This window comes from Pseudorca crassidens, chromosome 8, assembly GCF_039906515.1.
Source record: "Pseudorca crassidens isolate mPseCra1 chromosome 8, mPseCra1.hap1, whole genome shotgun sequence".
Classification (NCBI taxonomy): domain Eukaryota; kingdom Metazoa; phylum Chordata; class Mammalia; order Artiodactyla; family Delphinidae; genus Pseudorca; species Pseudorca crassidens.
This window is the reverse complement of record NC_090303.1, coordinates 22,850,684-22,870,331: the sequence shown is the minus strand read 5'-3', so window position 1 is coordinate 22,870,331 and position 19,648 is coordinate 22,850,684. Positions and strand designations below refer to the sequence as shown.

The window sequence follows — 19,648 nt, the reverse complement described above, 5'->3', positions numbered from 1 at the left end:
AGGACACTAGAAGGAACAATCAGTAAGACAACCAGGAGAATGTGGTGTCCTGGAAACCAAGTGAAGGAATTTCTTGAGGGAGATAGTGATCAACCATGTGACATGATGCTAAAGAAGTTGAATAAGACCTCACACCTTCAGTGGTCATGTGAGATTCTCTTAACTTGGATAGACGCTATCTTGCCTTCAACAGGTGAATACTGACACCAAATTTATAGTTTTCTTCCCTACATTGGCCTAAGAGACAAATAGAGGCACATATAGGGACGTATTCACATAGTCTAGTCGATCTTATGATTATAGTCAAAATACACAAGGACTTACAGATCAAAAGTGGAAGCAGCTGGGAAAAGAAATAACAAAGTCAGATTTATCAACATGATCTTTCTGATACTTTCTCTAACCAGCAGCATGGATAACCATCCCTGAGCAATTGTTGCATTATTAAGTAGCATGATCAACTGTACTTACATAAATATTAAAGTATTGTACAAAAACTAAAAGTCATAGAGAGGGAATAGAGAGGTATAGGTAGAAAGGCAAAGTAACATGAGGGTTATTATTTTATCTTTGACAAAAGATATTCAACAGATAAAATGGGTGACTGCCTTCTTTAAAAATAATAGTGTATTCTATTCTAATGAGCTAGAATAGTTGAAAATACATATATCCCATGCAGAAATATTATCCCAGAGCCTTGTTTACTATAATGCAGTGTTTGGAACAAAATATCCATTCATTGGTCTCAGTAATTAAAGTACCAAAAGAACTTCATTAAATTCAATTCAACCTTTTAAGTTTGATTACCATATAACCAAAGAGTGTAAGTTCCTTAATCAGAGGAACCATGCCTTATACTCCTTCTAATGCTTAGCATGGTACTGAGCACATAATAGAGGCTCAATAAATACATATTGGTTGGTTGGTTAGTTGGTTGGTTGGTTGATTGGTTGGTTGGTTGTTTGGTGGGCTGCCTGCTTGGTTGGTTAGCTGATTGATGGCATTGTGGCAAGATTTCAGTGCACACTAAGTTAAAAAGAGAAAGACTGTATTTGCTAAGTGTTTCCAAACTTGTCCTAAGATCTTATGCCTTAGGCAAAAAGTATTTCCAAATGTGAAGTTTATTCATCCAACAAACATTATTGGTTCCTTATAGTATTAGACTCTGATATGAAAATGAATATGAAACACAGTACAGAATTAACAACTTTGGAGTTCCTAGGCATTGAAAATATTATGGCCCTCATATGGAAATCAAAGTACAAATCATGCTAAATAATGAAACTAGGATGAGAACACCTGACAATGTTCCTATTTTTTCCTTGATGACGATTTTGATGCCCCTCTCCTTTCTTAGAATATATTAAAAATAAAATTCTTTCTCTTAAAATTCTATCCCCAAGGTACTATGCTTGTTCTATTGGTTAATTAAGCAATAATGGCACAGAATCTTCGCCCCTGGAAGCTCACAGTCTAGTGAGGGAAACACAAGTGTTAAAGTACAGAGTGGTAAGAATGATGCATAATTGAAATATTTACAACACACTAATAAAACAGAGAAAATGACAAATATTGCCAGAGAATTAAAACATGGAACCTGGGAAAAGAGAAAGCATTAAAAAGAGAGATGCGTGTATTATCACAAAGAACTTAAACAGTACATAATTAATTTTGAATTAACATTATTCTGTTTATATTGATGTTTAATGGGAAAATATGAATAGTGGATTAAATTTGGAGCAAGGCATGATTTTATTATTTAAACATTATTTTTCGTGTAGCCTGTTATTACATTGTAATGTTAAATTTATGTACTGAATTTGCCTGTCTCATGGTAGAAGGATTCCCACTGAAATTATCCATCTCAATGAAATGAACAAAGCATTGTTGGATTTACAGTCCTGGCACTGTTTCCTCTTCTGTTTATTTAGTGGCTTCATTTATTTAGGACAATAAACCCCCACTGAAAATTGAGCCACTTGGATTTATTTTGCACATTTATTTTAAGGAAAGGAAGATAGTATTTATAGTAGTTTTTCTCTTTCTTGTATCTAAATGATAATTTGGATACCTTTGTTAAGTCTAGAGCACATCCTGATAGCAAGATGTTTTATACAACTCACCTCAAATCTGCAAACTGTGAAAATACTGTAGATTACTGATGCTTTTTTGATGCTGAATCTATCAAAATTGTCAATTAGTAGTCACTCTACTTAAGATAGATTAGCTTCTATGTTATATAACAAAACATAACAGTCACGCATGCACACACACACACACACACACACAACATTCTCTGTAAAAAATAAAATAACACTTTTAAATGATTGCTGTGAAACCAAAATTACTATTGTAGCCTGTATGATTAATAGGAAGAAACTATATAGCTGTAGTCAACATTACAATCCTGCCTTATAGGCTTAGGAAATATATTGGTGAAAGTTCATTCAGGTTACTTTTGAGAACTACTTTAATTTGTTAGTAGTCTTTTATGCAGGTTCCCTTTATGACTTAGAAATACAAATTTTTGAAAGCTAAAACTTCTCATTGCTGTTTTAACCACGCCCTGTCATGCTGCCTGTAAAATATGGTAGGGTTGACCTCAAGTCTTAGAGATTGTCTGTTCCAGCCCCTTCATCCTTTCTTGGTCTACTTGATATGCTTCTCCTCCATTAGACCCAATATTTCTACTAGGTGCTGACTAGACACTCCACCTTGCAAACAGCGTACATTCATCCTGCCCCTCTCCACAACTTCTCTGCTTCCTGAATTCTCAGTCTAGCCTAATAGCATGATTGTGGACCCCATTTCTCAAACTAGAACCTAAACATTGGTTCCCAAAACTTCTCCTTCTGTCTTAACTCCATATTCAATAAGCTTTGACAATTCCTCTTCAGAAAACTGCTCCTTTCTTAGCTTGGTTCAGGACCTCATTGTCTGTTACCTCAGTCAATGCACTAGCAATTCTAAGCTGCAGTCACACCCTAACTTTACTTGCAGACTTATCTTTAAAAAAAAGCTGATCATGCCACTTCCCTCATATAAATCTCTCAGGATTTATAAAACAGACAAAACAATTCCTTAGCTTGGAATACAGTATCTTCCACTCTAAAGTCCCGGTGTACCGTTGCAGCCTTATATGGCAGTAATTTCATTCCACCTACATTGAACTCTCTCAGCTTCCCTTTCACGAAACCTGTCTACTTGGGTATAAAACCCACATGAGCTCTGATGTTCATGAATTGTGCTTGCTCCTTTCATTTTTATAAAATTTTTATTTCTTTCACTTTTATAAAATTTATGTATTTATTTTTGGCTGTGTTGGGTCTTCGTTGCTGTACGTGGGCTTTCTCTAGTTGCGGCGAGCAGAGGCTTCTCTTCATTGCGGTGGCTTCTCTTGTTGCGGAGCACGGACTGTAGGTGCCTGGGCTTCAGTAGTTGTGGCGCAGGGGCTTAGCGGCTCCGTGGCATGTGGGATCTTCCCAGACCAGGGCTCGAACCCACGTCCCCTGCATCGGCAGGTGGATTCTTAACCACTGCACCGCCAGGGTAGTCTCCCTGCTACTTATTCTAAACCAGTTATGTCAACAATTTCATACTTCTCTTCATCACCAATTCCTGATTGCATTTCTTCCTGACCCCATGATTCTTATTCTAGTTCCCTCCTCATCTTCTTGCTCCTTTAGAACCAATTCTTGGTTCTTCTTCTCCATCTCTGAGCTCTGGCTTCTCACCTTCCTCTTGGCCATTCCAGCATATAGCTTTCCTATAAATACTTCCCCTAGAACTCCCAGGATGCTTCACCTCAACACAGATTTTCATAATAGTCATCATCTCCTGATTTACACTAATCCTGCAAGTGAAACCCAGACCACGCCTTGACTTTGCACCAGGTAGAAAGAATGCCTCGCCTCGGAATTCCTTTCCCTCTGCCAGATTCTTTCTCATTAATGACACAAGCAACATGTCAGTTCTACTATGACACCTTCCCTGAATTCTTGAGATAGTAGTTTGCGACCTTCCTTATATACTCCCAAGATATCTCATCATATATTCTATATAACACCTACCCTTTTGTATTGTAAAATCTGGCTCCCTAGTAGATGTTAAACTTCTTGTGGACAAGGATACTATCTTAATGAAGCATGGATATTTCAAATCTCCCTTAAATTCTTTTAAAATATGGGGATAGAGAGGGAGGAAGAAAGAGGGAGAGAAAAAAAAGAAATTGTATTCCTTTTAGTATATAGAGTGGCTTTCATTTTTCTTTTTTTACCTTGACCACAATAAGCAATACGTGTTACACCAAAAACTCAGTACACAGTCACACACATATGCAGACGTACATATACACACACACAAAAACTGATATAAAAATTTTCAGAGTACTTAGTTTACTAATGCAGTGCACTATATTCCATTATTTTTAACATTCATGTTGACTACTAAATTGATTTTGAGAGCAACAGTGTATTGGAATTACTTACGGGTCTTTTAAAAAAAATGGATCCATGCTTGAGTTCCAGCCCCAGAAATTCTGATTTAATTGTCATGAGTTGTGACCTGGACTTAGAAATTTTTAACAGCTGTCCAAGTATTTCTAATCTGCAAGCTAGGGAGTGGACTGCAGAACTGGAACCTTGCTACTCAGACTATGACCCATGAACCTGAGAGTTTGTCAGAAATGCAGAATCTTGGACTTCACTGATCAGATGTCCTGATCAGAAACTGCATTGTATCTTAAGTCTTATAAAAATTATTTTAAATAGTACTGTATATATTTAAGGTGTATAATATGGTGTTCTGTAATATATATATAAACAATTCAAGTCATATATATAACTATATATATATGAATGGATTACTACAATCAAGCTAATTAACATATTCTCCCACATAGTAACCTTTTTTTTTTTTGGTTGCTTAGAATTTCTGGTATTTTTTAAAAATACTTGAAATTTAAGGTCAGCATTTTACTAAAGTATGGCTACTCTGGAGATGGAGCATATTTTAACAACAAAAACAACATACATTTGATTTGGCAGTGTGGCATAAAAGAAAAAAGCTTATTTAAGGCTTGATATAGTTTTGGCTGATAGTAATAATACAATTTAAATTTTAAAAGGAGATATTTTTGTCTTTAAAAAATGCACCATTGGGGCTTCCCTGGTGGCGCAGTGGTTGGGAGTCCACCTGCCGATGCAGGGGACACGGGTTCGTGCCCCGGTCCGGGAAGATCCCACCTGCCGCGGAGCGGCTGGGCCCGTGAGCCATGGCCACTGAGCCTGCGCGTCCGGAGCCTGTGCTCCGCAACGGGAGAGGCCACAACAGTGAGAGGCCCGCGTCCCGCAAAAAAAAAAAAAAAAATGCACCATGTTCCCCACTTACTTTTAAATTGAGATAAAATTTATATAGAGTGAAATGCACATAACTAGAATGTACAATTTGATCTGTTTAAAGAAATATACCCACAGGGATATTGGCTTGGTGCTTTGTAACAGCCTGGAGGGGTGGGATAGGGAGGGTGGGAGAGAGGGAGACGCAAGAGGGAAGACATATGGGAACATATGTTTATGTATGACTGATTCACTTTGTTATAAAGCAGAAACTAACACACCATTGTAAAGCAATTATACCCCAATAAAGATGTTAAAAAAAAAAAGAAATATACCCATATGAGGCCACCAAAGTCAAGATATTAAATATTTTCCTCCTCCCAGTGTTCTCGTGTCCCCGTACAAGCAATCTGCATCCCACATAGGCAAATCGTGCTCTTCGATCACCATAGATTAGATTTGCCTGGTCTGGAACTTCCCGTCAATGGAATCTAAATATATAAATGTATCTATATTGTTGTACATATCAGTAATTTATCATTTCATATTTCTGAATATTCCATCACATGACTGTGCCTCAATCTGTATATTATGAATATAGCTGTTATAAACATTCTTGTCCATGTACAAAAGAAAAGAACAAAAAAAGACACTGCATTTTAACAAGCTCCCCAAGTGATTTGTAAGCACATTAAAGTTTAGGAGGCAGTGTTCGGCTTAGAAGACAGGAAGTCACTTAAACATAACGGTTAGAAGTACAGGCTGTGGTGACCATGGGCAAGGTACTCACCTCTCCATGCTTCGGTTTCCCCATCTCCCAAACAAGCACATAACAGTATTATTTCCAGTAACAGTGACAGGATCCTCTCCATAGGGTTTCTGTGAGGATGAAATCAGATAATTTATATTAAAGATTCTTCACAAAGCCTGGCACATAGCTGGGCACATAACGTGAATAAAATAAGCATCATCTATTTGTATTATCCCCAGTGCCAGCAAAATGACTGGCAGATATTATGCATTCAAAAGTTGTGCTCTTCACTTATTGAAATGGAGACTCAGAGAGGCAAAGTAATTCACTAAAGCTTTGTAACTTGTTGACCAAAAAGCTAGGAATACAAAGGAGTTCTAAGAATAGACCTGGATTTCTTTCGATACCTCATCCAGTCTGTCTGCCCCGTGGCTAACAGTTTCTAATTTATAAGGTTTCAGTACTTATTGGAGTGCAAGTTTCACTAAACATCTCTGTGTAGTTTCATGTACTGAAATAGTGGTTTCAGTGAGTTTATTTTGCCCTGGCTCATAAAAGCTATTTTGGAAATTATCAGAGTTACTTGCAGGCTATTAAGCCATTTAGAGGGTCCGCAGCCAGTTGGGCAAAACATGTTTATCCTCTGGCATCTGCCCATATCTATCAGAATTTAAACTGTAAAGTGTGCTTTGTAAAATTGTAAATCATTTTAATCTTAGTGTGTATTTTCTACACTTATTTTTGGAGCGTAATTCAGAACATGATTTTGCCCAGAGAATTTCCTGGCCATTAGCTTAAGCAGTAACGGTTTTGCGGGGAAGGTAGGTCCCTTAATTAATGGACACACCAGTGGTTGATTCTGCTCCCATTTTCATGATGAGCTGCCAGATTTCTCCAGTGATAACCAGACCACAATTGGAGTGAAAGTAGAACTCATGTACTGAGCGAGTGATCTGCTCCATAGCTCAGGGAACTTTTTATTCCCTTTTGCCTGAAAACTCATGTTTGAATCAACTGGGGAAAGAATACATGAAGAGAATATTACTGCTTCAGAAGATCAGCCAGATACTGATAAACACATTTTATTGACTTCTGGCCAAATAAGCATGACCGGCTTCTCCAGACAGAAAACGAAGGATTCTCAGAAGATGAGCTGCACTTTGCTTGGCCCAATCAGGGACGGAGGGGAGCAGAGAGAAGGGGACACAGGAAGAAAGGTGTATTTGTCAAAAGTTCCCATGGATAGAGCAGCCTAGATTGGATAGCAGCTTAAGAATAAAACTGCACAGTTCTCTAATTATTTTAAAATAGAATTGGCTATTTTTCAGTTTTAAAATGTCAAAAGAGAACTAGAAATTGGCTCTTCAAAAGTACATTTAGTTGGCAAGAGAGTCCAGGCTGAATATCAGGCTTAAAACTGCAGCAGCCAGTGAATTATATCCTAAATTAAATGACCCTCAGGGCATCTTAGCTGCAGCTAGGACCTGAAGAAGAGAGAAGCCAGGTAGGAACCAATGAACCTAAACTGATAGGCATGAGCCAGCAGAAAGGAGCCTGACCCTTTGCAGATCCCTTGTGCAGATCCCTCTGAGTGGGGAGAAAGTCATAGTGTCTGTGTCTCTCTGTGTGTGTGTGTGTGTGTGTGTGTGTGTGTGTGCGCGCGCGCACATGCACTGGCTCGTGTGCGCGCCCGTACCCATATCCAGAGTGTTCCCTCCCATCGATGCTACAGTTATAGTTTAAGTGAATACAGACACAGTGCAGAAGAAATTCTTGCTCTGTTGGTTCCAAGGGCAGGAGCTGTCATTAACTGAAAGAGACAGTGCTTAACTACTATCAATAAGGAGATTGAAAACTGAAAAGCCTAAGACTCACCTCACATAGGGCACATGAAGGAGTCATCAAACCCAACAGCAGTCCTTAAACACCAGCTGAAAAATGGTGAGTTTGCAGGCTTCAGAGTTGCTTCTGGGAGAGCTGACAATTTCAGCTGGAAGCAGAGTGCTCTCTAGGGTAGGGCAAAGTGTAGTAATGCCCAGGATAGTGTGGGAGATTTGGAAGAGCTCCATGATGCTGCAGGAGTAGGTAGTAGATGGTGATTTTGAGCAGCTATCTCCTTTGGGGAGAAGAAAATTCCTCCTTTAGTTAAACCCAAGGCTCATTGCTGTATGACCCACCCACAAATACCCCCTTCACAAAAACAAATTTGTGGGTACTGAGGGAGGTGGTGGTTAATGGTAGACACCAAATATGTATACATCTACTTTAAATCCAGGAAAGAATAGGAAAGAACCACTGAACTTCAGCTTTTCCAGTTTATAACATATTGTCTATAAGAGACGTGCAAAATGCAGGAATCTGTTTCAGATTTCCTAAGAGGATCATCCTACCTGAGTTCAAATATATCTGACGATGAGGAAGTGAAGGGCGAAAGGAAATGTGTATTTATTTAATGCTCACTATGTGCCAACATATAAAGTGTTGTTTAATCCTCCTCAGAGTCCTATGAGATATAGGTATTATTATCTCCATTTAAACAGGTTAGATTCGATTGAGACATTAAATAAGGTCCAAGGACACCCAGCAGTTAAGTGGTGGAACCAGGTATGTAGGACTCTTAATTCCATTCCTTAAAGCCTTGCCACACCTGTGGACAGTCATGGACCACAATAATGGCATCTCTGGAGCTTGTTAGAAATACAGAATCTCAAGTCCCACCCCAGACCGACTGGATCAAGAGTTGCTTTTTAACAGTTTTTAACAGGTGATTTATAGGCACATTAAAGTTGGGAAGCACTGCTCTAAAGCTCTGAAACCCATTGTCTTCCCACCACTCCCTAAGTGAGATGGTTCGCCCCATTATGGCAGAGCCATAACTATTAAAGGGTCTTCCTTAACTTGAATCAAAGTCTTCTTCCTGGTAACCTATACCTGACATCCTTCAGGGAGTCAACAGGTGTCATTTTTTTGTATTTCATTTTCATTTTCTAAAATCTAAACTCAACTCTTAGCACCTATTAAATTTCATCTGCTGGTTTCAGTCTATTTTCAGTCTAAGATCCTTCTGAATCCTGATTCATTTCTCCCAGATTTATAATTTATATATCTAATGGGCATACTTTCTTGTTACTCATATGATCTATTGGTATTTTTTAAATTCTGTATATACATACACGTACATTAAATTCAGTTACTCATAGAGTCCAATGGCATGGTGACATTAATCCATTTATGAATTTATGTGGGTTCTGCTATTCAAAAAACTATAAATGGTGGTTGCCAGGAACTGGGGGGAGGGTGAAAAGGGGAGGTATTGGAGCATACAAAGTTTCAGTTAATACAAGATAAATAAATCCTAGAGATCTACTGTAGAGCATAGAGCCTATAGGTAACAATGCTATGTTGAATCCTTTAAAATTTACTAAAAGAGTAGAACTTATGGTAAATGTCCCTATCACAAAATAATAATAAATAATTTTCTGTACATAAGAATAGTAAATAAAGAGGAAACTTCTGGAGATGATGGGTTTGGATTATGGCATAGTGATGATGGGTTATGGCATAGTGATGATGGAGGTGATGGGTTCACAGGTGTACACATCTCCAAACTCATCAAGTTGTATACATTAAATATGTAAAGCTCTTTGTATGTCAATCATACCTCAGTAAAGTAGTTTAAGAAAAACTATAAATTATCAGAGGTATTTTCCAGGTCATATTTCTCTAACTTACCTCCATCAAGAGTTTTTTGTTAAATGTCTTGCTAAACTCAAAATGCTCTATGTCTATGGAACTGTTCTAATAACCTTATAGCATAGAGGAAATAAGGTTAACTAAGATTGATTAATTTTTAGTCATCCCATGTTGGCTTCTAGTAATTATTCATTTCTTTTCAAAGTGCTCATGAATAACTTTTCTAACACGGTTCTAAAAGGGTAACAAATGTTATTTACCTGTTCGCAGTTTCTAGAAACATTTTCTCCTTTTTAAAAATGGGCCACCTGCCTGGTTTTCATGTTCCAAGATTTCTTCCATTCATTCTCATTTCTTAAAGAATTTGCACTGTGAGTTCTTTCAAGAGTTTAAACCTGGAATACTTGGAATCAGAAGATGTGGGTCTAGTACAGGCTTAATTGCTTAAACAACAGGCTTAATTTCTTTGAGCAACAATCACTTCATCTTTTCTATACAATAGACACAATCATCTTCCCGATAAGAGCTGGCATGTGGGAAGGTATTATATAAACTATGAATTGTGTATAGTACTATTGATAGTATTTGAAAAACTTTAGAATATAATCAGTATCCTAGAAATGTAAAACTCATTTCGTGGTTGATACTCTCTTACTTTAATATACCCTGTCCTAGTTCTGATACCACCTGGAGTCTTTATGCCAAATTCTTTCCAGAGGCCAATGAAGCAATGCTACTTATCTTGCCATGACCTTCCTTTACGACAAAGGTTGGCAAACTATGACACATGGACAAATTTGGTCCACTGCCTGTTTTTGTAAATAAAGTTTTATTGGAACAGTCAAACACATTCCTTTCCACGTTGTCTATAACTAGTTTTGTGCTAGAGTGGCAGAGCTGAGTAGTTGCTACAGAGACATATAGCCCATTAAACAAAAGATACTGACTGGCCACTTCCAGAAAAAGTTTGCTGACCCCTGCCTTAGACTATAAGCTTTAGAAAAGGGAGACTGTGGATATATAATTTTCTGTACACAATTCCTACTTCAGCTCTGTGCTTGATTAGGTAGGAAATAAATTCATTTTTAAATAATTCCTTTAACAGAATTTTGTGACCTAAATGAAATCTTATTCTAAAACGGTGCAAAAGGATTTGATAAAGCTGGATTAGGATATTTAGCTAGAAAATCCGTGTTGATCTAATTGTGAAACGTGCTGATCTTAAAAAACAAAAAAACAAAAAAAGGCAAATCCATAATGCTTCTGTTTGATTTTCAACCTTAATAAGTCCCAGATATTAAACAAAAATGTATCTTTTATGATTTGATGCTCATGTCAAACTGAGCATCAAATCCCATTGCCTGACAAAGTACATATTAGTGGAAATAATGTAGCAGGTTAGGCTGAATCCCAGCTTTAATGTAAGATATGCTCTGGATTTTCTTTTAAAATAATTTTTCTAGCCAATGTGTTTTCATAATATTTGAAGATTCTAAAATTTAAGTACAGAGAAAAAGTTATCCGAAATTAAGAGTCTCGAGAGTCAAAGTCTGAAACCACTTTGTTTTCTGGGCCTTTTTCAATAAAGAATTTCAGGACAAAGTACATGTTATTCTGTACGACAGTCTGTTAATTGTTTCCAAGAGAAAAATAACAAGCTGTCCTTGAAAAGAATGGCTGGCAGTGGAATTAGTTCTAGAGACTTTCAGATAGCATTTGCCAAGAAGCAAGGTCAGTCCGATAATATGTCAAACACATCCTTTATAACCTGAAGAAATAAAATATACCTATAAATTATGAAGTGCATGGTGGCTGAGTGGCCTGACCACTGTTTTTAAATGTTCTCATTAGCATTTAATGTCTATAATAAATGACTAAATTTTGTGCTTCTCTGAAAGGATATTTTAAAATTCATGAAAGCAATACCCTCCAGATTGCATGGGAGCGAACAGCTATGAAATTCTTCTGTAGAATCATGATCTAGCTTGAGTTGTACTCAGATAACCAATTAAATCATGTCTCAGAGTCTTCTATAGAATACATGACTATTCCAAAGTGGTTAGTGCTATAATTTGTAGTATCTGTAATTGGCCTAAAAACAATAAATCTGTTCCAGCAGAGTAACCCCAAAGACCTCAGTTAAAGTGAACATAAATAGAGGAAATTGATGAAAAATATACCCTTTTCTGAATGCTAAAACTGAAGAATAATTATTTTTTACCTTTCACCTAAAAATAACCAGGTGCTTAACCCAGCATTAAATAAATGTCTCAATGCCACAGTGCAATAAATGTTTAACATTTAACAGATGAGTAAACTAAGATTGTATCTAAAACAGAGAACAAGAGAAGAATTTAAATACAAATACACACACACAGTATACAGCATGGTGTGTCACTTGCCTACAGAGCAGTAGACTTAGGCATACTAGTTTGTCTACTCGGGGTGGCTTAAAACAGCCCCTGGGGAAATGTTTTTAGACTATATCTAATCGAAATTATTCAGACTTAAGCTGTATCTCTGTGTGTTTAACTGAGAGATCTGATGCCGCAATGTGAGTCAATAGGAGATATAACCCCAGGACTAATGAATTGTGATTAAAATCAAAGAATGTGATTTTATGCAAGATTTATGCTGCATTAAATAAGTAAAGGAGGGAAAATTTGTGTGAAACCACCTCCCCTGTCACATATTCCCTGCCCCAGTCACTGACCACCACTCTAATCTTCATTTTCCTTCAATAAGTTTAATAAATGAATTTAAATAGATAGCACTGTGTAGTGTCAGAAATAGGAGATCAGAACTACTCTTTTCAGTTAAGTTTGAGCTTTGATCTCTATATCAGTGTTCTCCAGAGAAACGGAACTGGTAGGAATTCGCTTACGAAAATCTTGGTGCCTCACAAATTGGAAATCCTTAGGGCAGTCGGGCAGGCTTCAGACTCTGGGACAGGAGCTGATTCTTCAGTCTTGAGACAGAATGTTTTTTCCCTCAGGGAAACCTCAGTTTTGCTCATAAAGCTTTTCAGTTGATTGGATGATGTCCACCCAAATTATCAAGGATTGTCTCCTTAAAGTCAGCTGATTATAGATGTTAACCACATCTACAAAATCAATGCCAAGATTAGTGTTTAACTGAATAACTGAGTACGATAGCCTAGCCAAGTTGAAACAAAGCTATCATAGTCTCCTTATGAAAAGAAAAAAATCTTCCACATCTGTTTGAGTAGTAATCTCTTCTTTAGTTTGTATTCCTTAAGAGAGTTTATAAAAATCATGTAGATCCAGATATACAAAACCCAAGATGAGGAGTTTGGACAATTATTGAATGACACAATATTTGAATGACAAGCTTTGCTTGTCTGAATTAGTGGGGCAGACAACCTCAGTGCACTAGACATCGTTTCTCTGCTAGTCCCAAACCTGGCCTTGAGGAACAGCAGTGCCATGAAACCACCAGCTAATTAATGGCATTCTGTGTGATGACAGCATGGAAAACTGAGAAATCTTTTTTTTTTTTTTTTTTGCGGTACGCGGGCCTCTCTCACTGTTGTGGCCTCTCCCGTTGCGGAGCACAGGCTCCGGACGCGCAGGCTCAGCGGCCATGGCTCACGGGCCCAGCCGCTCCGCGGTATGTGGGATCTTCCCGGACCGGGGCACGAACCCGTGTCCCCTGCATCGGCAGGCGGACTCTCAACCATTGCGCCACCGGGGAAGCCCCTGAGAAATCATTAAATGCAAGATTTTCGGGGGGGAGGCTATAATTTCCCATCACTGCCCTGCTCCCCAAGATTACCGTCTCTCACCCTACTTTGCTGAGATAATGAATCAAGTTTCCTCATAAATGAAGGTGAAGGTAAAATTTTATTATTGCTTGCACTCTACTTTTTTTCCCCTCTAGAGTCAGAAAAAAAGAGGATATTCTTTCTTCACTCTGAAGCTAACATTCTACCTAAACTTTCAAATTCACATCCTCTGATCCTTATCTAATATCTTAAGTTTCTCTTTCCCACTTTTTCCTCCTCTTTTCTCTGCCAGATGCTTTCTCCTTTTAGTTACTTTTCTATGTATTTCCTGCCTTTCCCTACCAGACTTCTTAGTAGTAGGTAGGCAACCACTGCATCCATTTTCCCAGCACTCCCTCTCTCTCCAATTTCCTATACTATTATTTCTACCCTCAGTAGCCTACTGAAACAAAACTTGGAAATGTCTTTAGGGTTCGCCCACTTGGTGAAATCAATGGCCACTTCCCACTCTCCTTCTCTCCTTCACTGGCTTCTCTTCCCTGGGAGTACCCCTCCCTAGCTAACACCCGTTTCCCAAAACGTTTTGCACCTTTGGACAGCTCTTCTTTGGCTAGCTCATGCTTTCTTAAAATGTTGCCTGGCTACTAATTTTTGCATTCAACAAATATTCTTGAGCTCTTACTCTGTGCCATTACTGTACTGGGTGCCAACTAGGTAAATGAGAAATAAGGATAGCTATCTTCTGCATTACTCCAAAGAAAAGGGGTAAACATTTTCTGTTTTTTAATGTTGTTTTGCATTGTGTTTTTAAGAGCACCGGTTATTTTTAATATTTCACTGAAATACTGAGAAGGAATCATGTACTTATCCATGGTAAATATATGCTAGTTTTCTTTGCTAGTTTGAGATATAGTTCATAATATTTTAAGGTTAGGGACTATGTCTTACTCATCTTTGGATCTTCTGAGCCCTTTCCAGAGCACATGATAGGGACCCCATAAATATCTATTAAATGGATATTAAAACAACAGAATTATTGTATGGTGCGTCAAAATACATCAACCTAATGGGGGTTACACTGGTTGATTCATGCTGATTAAAAACTCTAAGTAGTTAAATTCGTGAAAATAGAACTAATTAATTACTCCTTAATAAAAACTTGAGGTTGAAAACTCATTTTAACTAGAAAATCCATAGAGAAATAAGAAAAGAATCTGAGAGTGAAAGCTTAGGACCTAGGCCTCTATGGTAATTACTCCAAACTTAGTATCTCTAGCCCCTTACCTCTGTGTCTGCATGTGCCCCTCCCCCTTTCACTAGAATTTACCAAGAATAAATCAATATTTATCTTCTCTCCTACAGTAAATCTTTACCCACACCAATAACATGATCATTTTCACATATTACGAGGTTAACATGTTTCTCAATATTGAAAATAAAGACATTATTGTATATATTGTATACATAGGCTATACAAGATAGGTCATAACTATAGTTATCTTTTGCATGTATTGATTCAGTCAATCACAGTAAAGTTACTATCAAGATTAATAAGTATTAGTGTGTTTTTTCTGATTTAAAAAAAGAAAAGTTCATGAGAAAAATTTGGCTGAACAAAGAAAAATATTTAAATTAAGTGAAATAGATGCTGAAGTTTATTTCAGTATTCCCTTTGTCTTTGCAAAAAACACAAAACTCTGCCTCTTAGCTCTAATCCTTTCTTCACAAAACAGGTAGATGCCTTGTCATATTTAAAATGATAATTGCATGTTTAGTAGGTGAATAAATTTAAGAACCTGCAATCAAACCTATAGGGAAAGAGAAATGGAACTAAGACAAAAATTAGATAAAAACATTTCATGGTATAAAATATTTGATATAGTTTCTATTTCCTACCCTTTCAGAACTAAGTCTAAATTTTAATTAATTTTTTTCCAATATACTGACTCAAGTATTTTATGCTGAAGGAATTATTGAAAATTTGGCTAGCAAACTTTTGATGTAGTAATAAATATTTATGATCTGATGACTATATTTTTACATTATTCATTGGCTAAATCCTTAGATCTCTTGCTTCCATAGGCCAGTAATTAGGGATGTGAAGTGTGACATTATGCTGTCTCTGTGCCAGTTTCATGAGTAGAATTCATAATGGAATGGGTAACAGTCACATCATTGATTATTGTTTATGTAGAAAAGTTAGCGTGTCTGTGTAACGAATATTGGAAATAGAGCATACCAAAAAAAAAAAAAGATACTACATAGCTGTTTCAAATGTTCTAGACATTCTAAGGAAACTGATTCCTTTACAGTCAGCTAATGAGCTAATTGGCCTTCCATATTTGGGTCCATTAAAATTATCCACCCTGATTTCAGTTAAATGGGATCCACAATCCTCTTCCTAGTAGTTCTTCTGCCTTCTAGAATTCATGCAAACCAAACTTTCAAAGCGTAAGCATCTTATAAAATACCTTAAAATAATTTTTATTTTTTTCTTTCTTGGACTTATTAGATGTTTATGACCTCAAAGTTGCATCCCCAGTGATCTTCTTTGGTAGCTTATCATTTTGTCTTTGTTTTTATTTGCTCCCTTTAACACTTAGGTAAGCTGACGAGCCTACTTAAATATAGGTAATTCTGTCACTGGGTGATTTGTGAGTAAAAACAAGGCTTACATCACGATAAAATATCATGTATGTTTCCATTATGCCAAAATATCTATTCAATTCAGGTAGTCAAAAATGTGAAGTGAGGGCTTCCCTGGTGGCGCAGTGGTTGAGAGTCCGCCTGCCGATGTAGGGGACATGGGTTCGTGCCCCGGTCCGGGAAGATCCCACATGCCGCGGAGCAGCTGGGCCCGTGAGCCATGGCCGCTGAGCCTGCGTGTCTGGAGCCTGTGCTCCGCAACGGGAGAAGCCACAACAGTGAGAGGCCTGCGTACCGCAAAAAAAAAAAAAAAAGTGAAGTGAGGGTAAACAGAATTTCAAATGATTAACTGTACTCTGTGTCTTAAGAAGTGCCAAGTAAATAGATGAAATAAATCATGGAATTTCATAAAGTTATATAATGAAACATCCATGTAGTTAGAAGACAATCCTAAAAGTAACCCCAATCACACTAGAGATAAGGCAGCTCTGCCACTTTGCAAATGTGAGACTTGGCTTCTCTAAGCCATGATCACTTCTATAAAATGGGACAGTATATTCTCCATCAGGTTCTTTCAAGGATTAAAGAGATTAAATCTCTGAAGTGCTTGGCAGAGTTCTTGGCATACAGTTTTACCATTCGTAGCACATAAATAATAGCTATTGTTATTAGCCAATTTGGTCCTCAACCTGTGACATCCAACACTGTTTGTATTCAGTAGAAAAGATTTAATAGACTGTTTTGCATTATCTAAACCAGAAAAAATCAAGAGACTATGAAAAACTTTCAATTGATTAACCTGGAACTATATCGATATGATTCTTACATTTTACTGTGATCTGCAGGAACTTGAAAAAAATAAAGTGCTAATACTATAATTATAAAATTCTTACTTGATTTACTTTTATTTATTTTTTAACATCTTTATTAGAGTATAATTGCTTTACAATAGTGTGTTAGCTTCTGCTTTATAACAAAGTGAATCAGCTATACATATACATATATACCCATATCCCCTCCCTCTTGCGTCTCCCTCCCACCCTCCCTATCCCACCCCTCTAGGTGGTCACATAGCACCCAGCTGATCTCCCTGTGCTATGCGGCTGCTTCCCACTAGCTATCTATTTCACACTTGGTATTATATATAAGTACATGCCACTCTCTCACTTCATCCCAGCTTCCCCTTCTCCCTCTCCGTGTCCTCAACTCCATTCTCTACATCTGTGTCTTTATTCCTGTCCTGCCCCTAGGTTCTTCAGAACCTTTTTTTTTTTTTTTTAGATTCCATATATATGTGTTAGCATACGGTATTTATTTTTCTCTTTCTGACTTACTTCACTCTGTATGACAGTCTCTAGCTCCATCCATCTCACTACAGATAACTCAGTTTCATTTCTTTTTATGGCTGAGTAATATTCCTTTGTATATATGTGCCACATCTTCTTTATCCATTCATCTGTCGATGGACACTTAGGTTGCTTCCATGTCCTGACTATTGTAAATAGAGCTGCAATGAACATTGTGGTACATGACTCTTTTTGAATTATGGTTTTCTCAAGGTATATGCCCATTAGTGGGATTGCTGGGTCATATGGTAGTTCTATTTTTAGGTTTTTCAGGAACCTCCATACTGTTCTCCGTAGTGGCTGTATGAATTTACATTCCCACCAACAGTGCAAGAGGGTTCCCTTTTCTCCACACCCTCTCCAGCATTTATTGTTTGTAGATTTTTTGATGATGGCCATTCTGACAGGTGTGAGGTGGTATCTCATGGTAGTTTTTTTTGTTTGTTGTTTTTTGTTTTTTTCTTTTTAAAGAAGATGTTGGGGATAGGAGTTTTTTAATTTATTTATTTATTTTTGATGTGTTGGGTCTTCGTTACTGTGCGAGGGCTTTCTCCAGTTGTGGCAAACGGGGTCCACTCTTCATCGTGGTACATGGGCCTCTCACTATCGAGGCCTCTCTCGTTGCGGAGCACAGGCTCCAGACGTGCAGGCTCAGTAGTTGTGGTTCACGGACCTAGTTGCTCCGCAGCATGTGGGATCCTCCTAGACCAGGGTTCGAACCTGTGTCCCCTGCATTAGCAGGCAGATTATCAACCATTGCGCCACCAGGGAAGCCCTCAATATAGTTTTGATTTACATTTCCCTAATGATTAGTGATGTTGAGCATCCTTCCATATGTTTGTTGGCAGTCTGTATATCTTCTTTGGAGAGATGTCTATTTAGGTCTTCTTCCCATTTCTGAATTGGGTTGTTTGTGTTTTTTTGATATTGAGCTGCATGAGCTGCTTGTAAATTTTGGAGATTAATCCTCTGTCAGTTGCTTGATTTGCAAATATTTTCTCCCATTCTGAGAGTTGTCTTTTTGTCTTGTTTATGCTTTCCTTTGCTGTGCAAAAGCTTTTAAGTTTCATTAGGTCCAATTTGTTTATTTTTGGTTTTATTTCTATTTCTCTAGGAGGTGGGTCTAGGATCTTGCTATGATTTATGTCGTAGAGTGTTCTGCCTTTGTGTTCCTCTATGAGTTTTATAGTGTCTGGCCTTACATTTAGGTCTTTAATCCATTTTGAGTTTATTTTTGTGTATGGTGTTAGGGAGTGTTCTAATTTCATTCTTTTACATGTAGCTGTCCAGTTTTCCCAGCGCCAATTATTGAAGAGGCTGTCTTTTCTTCATTTTATATTCTTGCCTCCTTTACCAAAAATAAGGTGACCATATATGCATGGGTTTATCTCTGGGCTTCCTATCCTGTTCCATTGATCTGTATTTCTGTTTTTGTGCCAGTACCATGCTGCCTTGATTACTGTGGCTTTGTAGTATAGTCTGAAGTCTAGGAGCCTAATTTCTCCACCTCCATTTTTCTTTATCAACATTGCTTTGGCTATTTAGGGTCTTTTGTGATTCCATACAAATTGTGATTTTTTTTCCTCCAGTTCTGTGAAAATGCCATTGGTACTTTGATAGAGATTGCATTGAATGTGTAGATTGGTTTGGGTAGTACAGTCATTTTCACAATGTTGATTCTTCCAATCCAAGAACATGGTATGTCTCTCCATCTGTTTGTATCATCTTTAATTTCTTTCATCAGTGTCTTATAGTTTTCTGCATATAGGTCTTTTGTCTCCTTGGGTAGGTTTATTCCTAGGTATTTTATTCTTTTTCTTGCAGTGGTAAATGGGAGTGTTCCCTTAATTTCTCTTTCAGATTTTTCTTCATTAGTATTTAGGAATGCAAGAGATTTCTGTGCATTAATTTTGTATCCTGCTACTTTACCAAATTCATTGATTAGCTCTAGTAGTTTTCTGGTAGCATTTTTAGGATTCTCTATGTATAGTATCATGTCATCTGCAAACAGTGACAGCTTTACTTCTTCTTTTCCAATTTGGATTCTTTTTATTTCTTTTTCTTCTCTGATTGCTGTGGCTAAAACTTCCAAAGCTATGTTGAATAGTAGTGGTGAGAGTGCACAACCTTG

At 37.4% G+C, this 19,648-nt stretch overlaps 1 protein-coding gene across 10 annotated transcripts in view; it reads left to right on the top strand.

Moving 5' to 3' along the window:
- MAGI2 (membrane associated guanylate kinase, WW and PDZ domain containing 2) overlaps positions 1–19,648 on the top strand; it is a 1,357,470-nt gene that overhangs the window by 1,053,013 nt on the left and 284,809 nt on the right. The window lies entirely within an intron of this gene.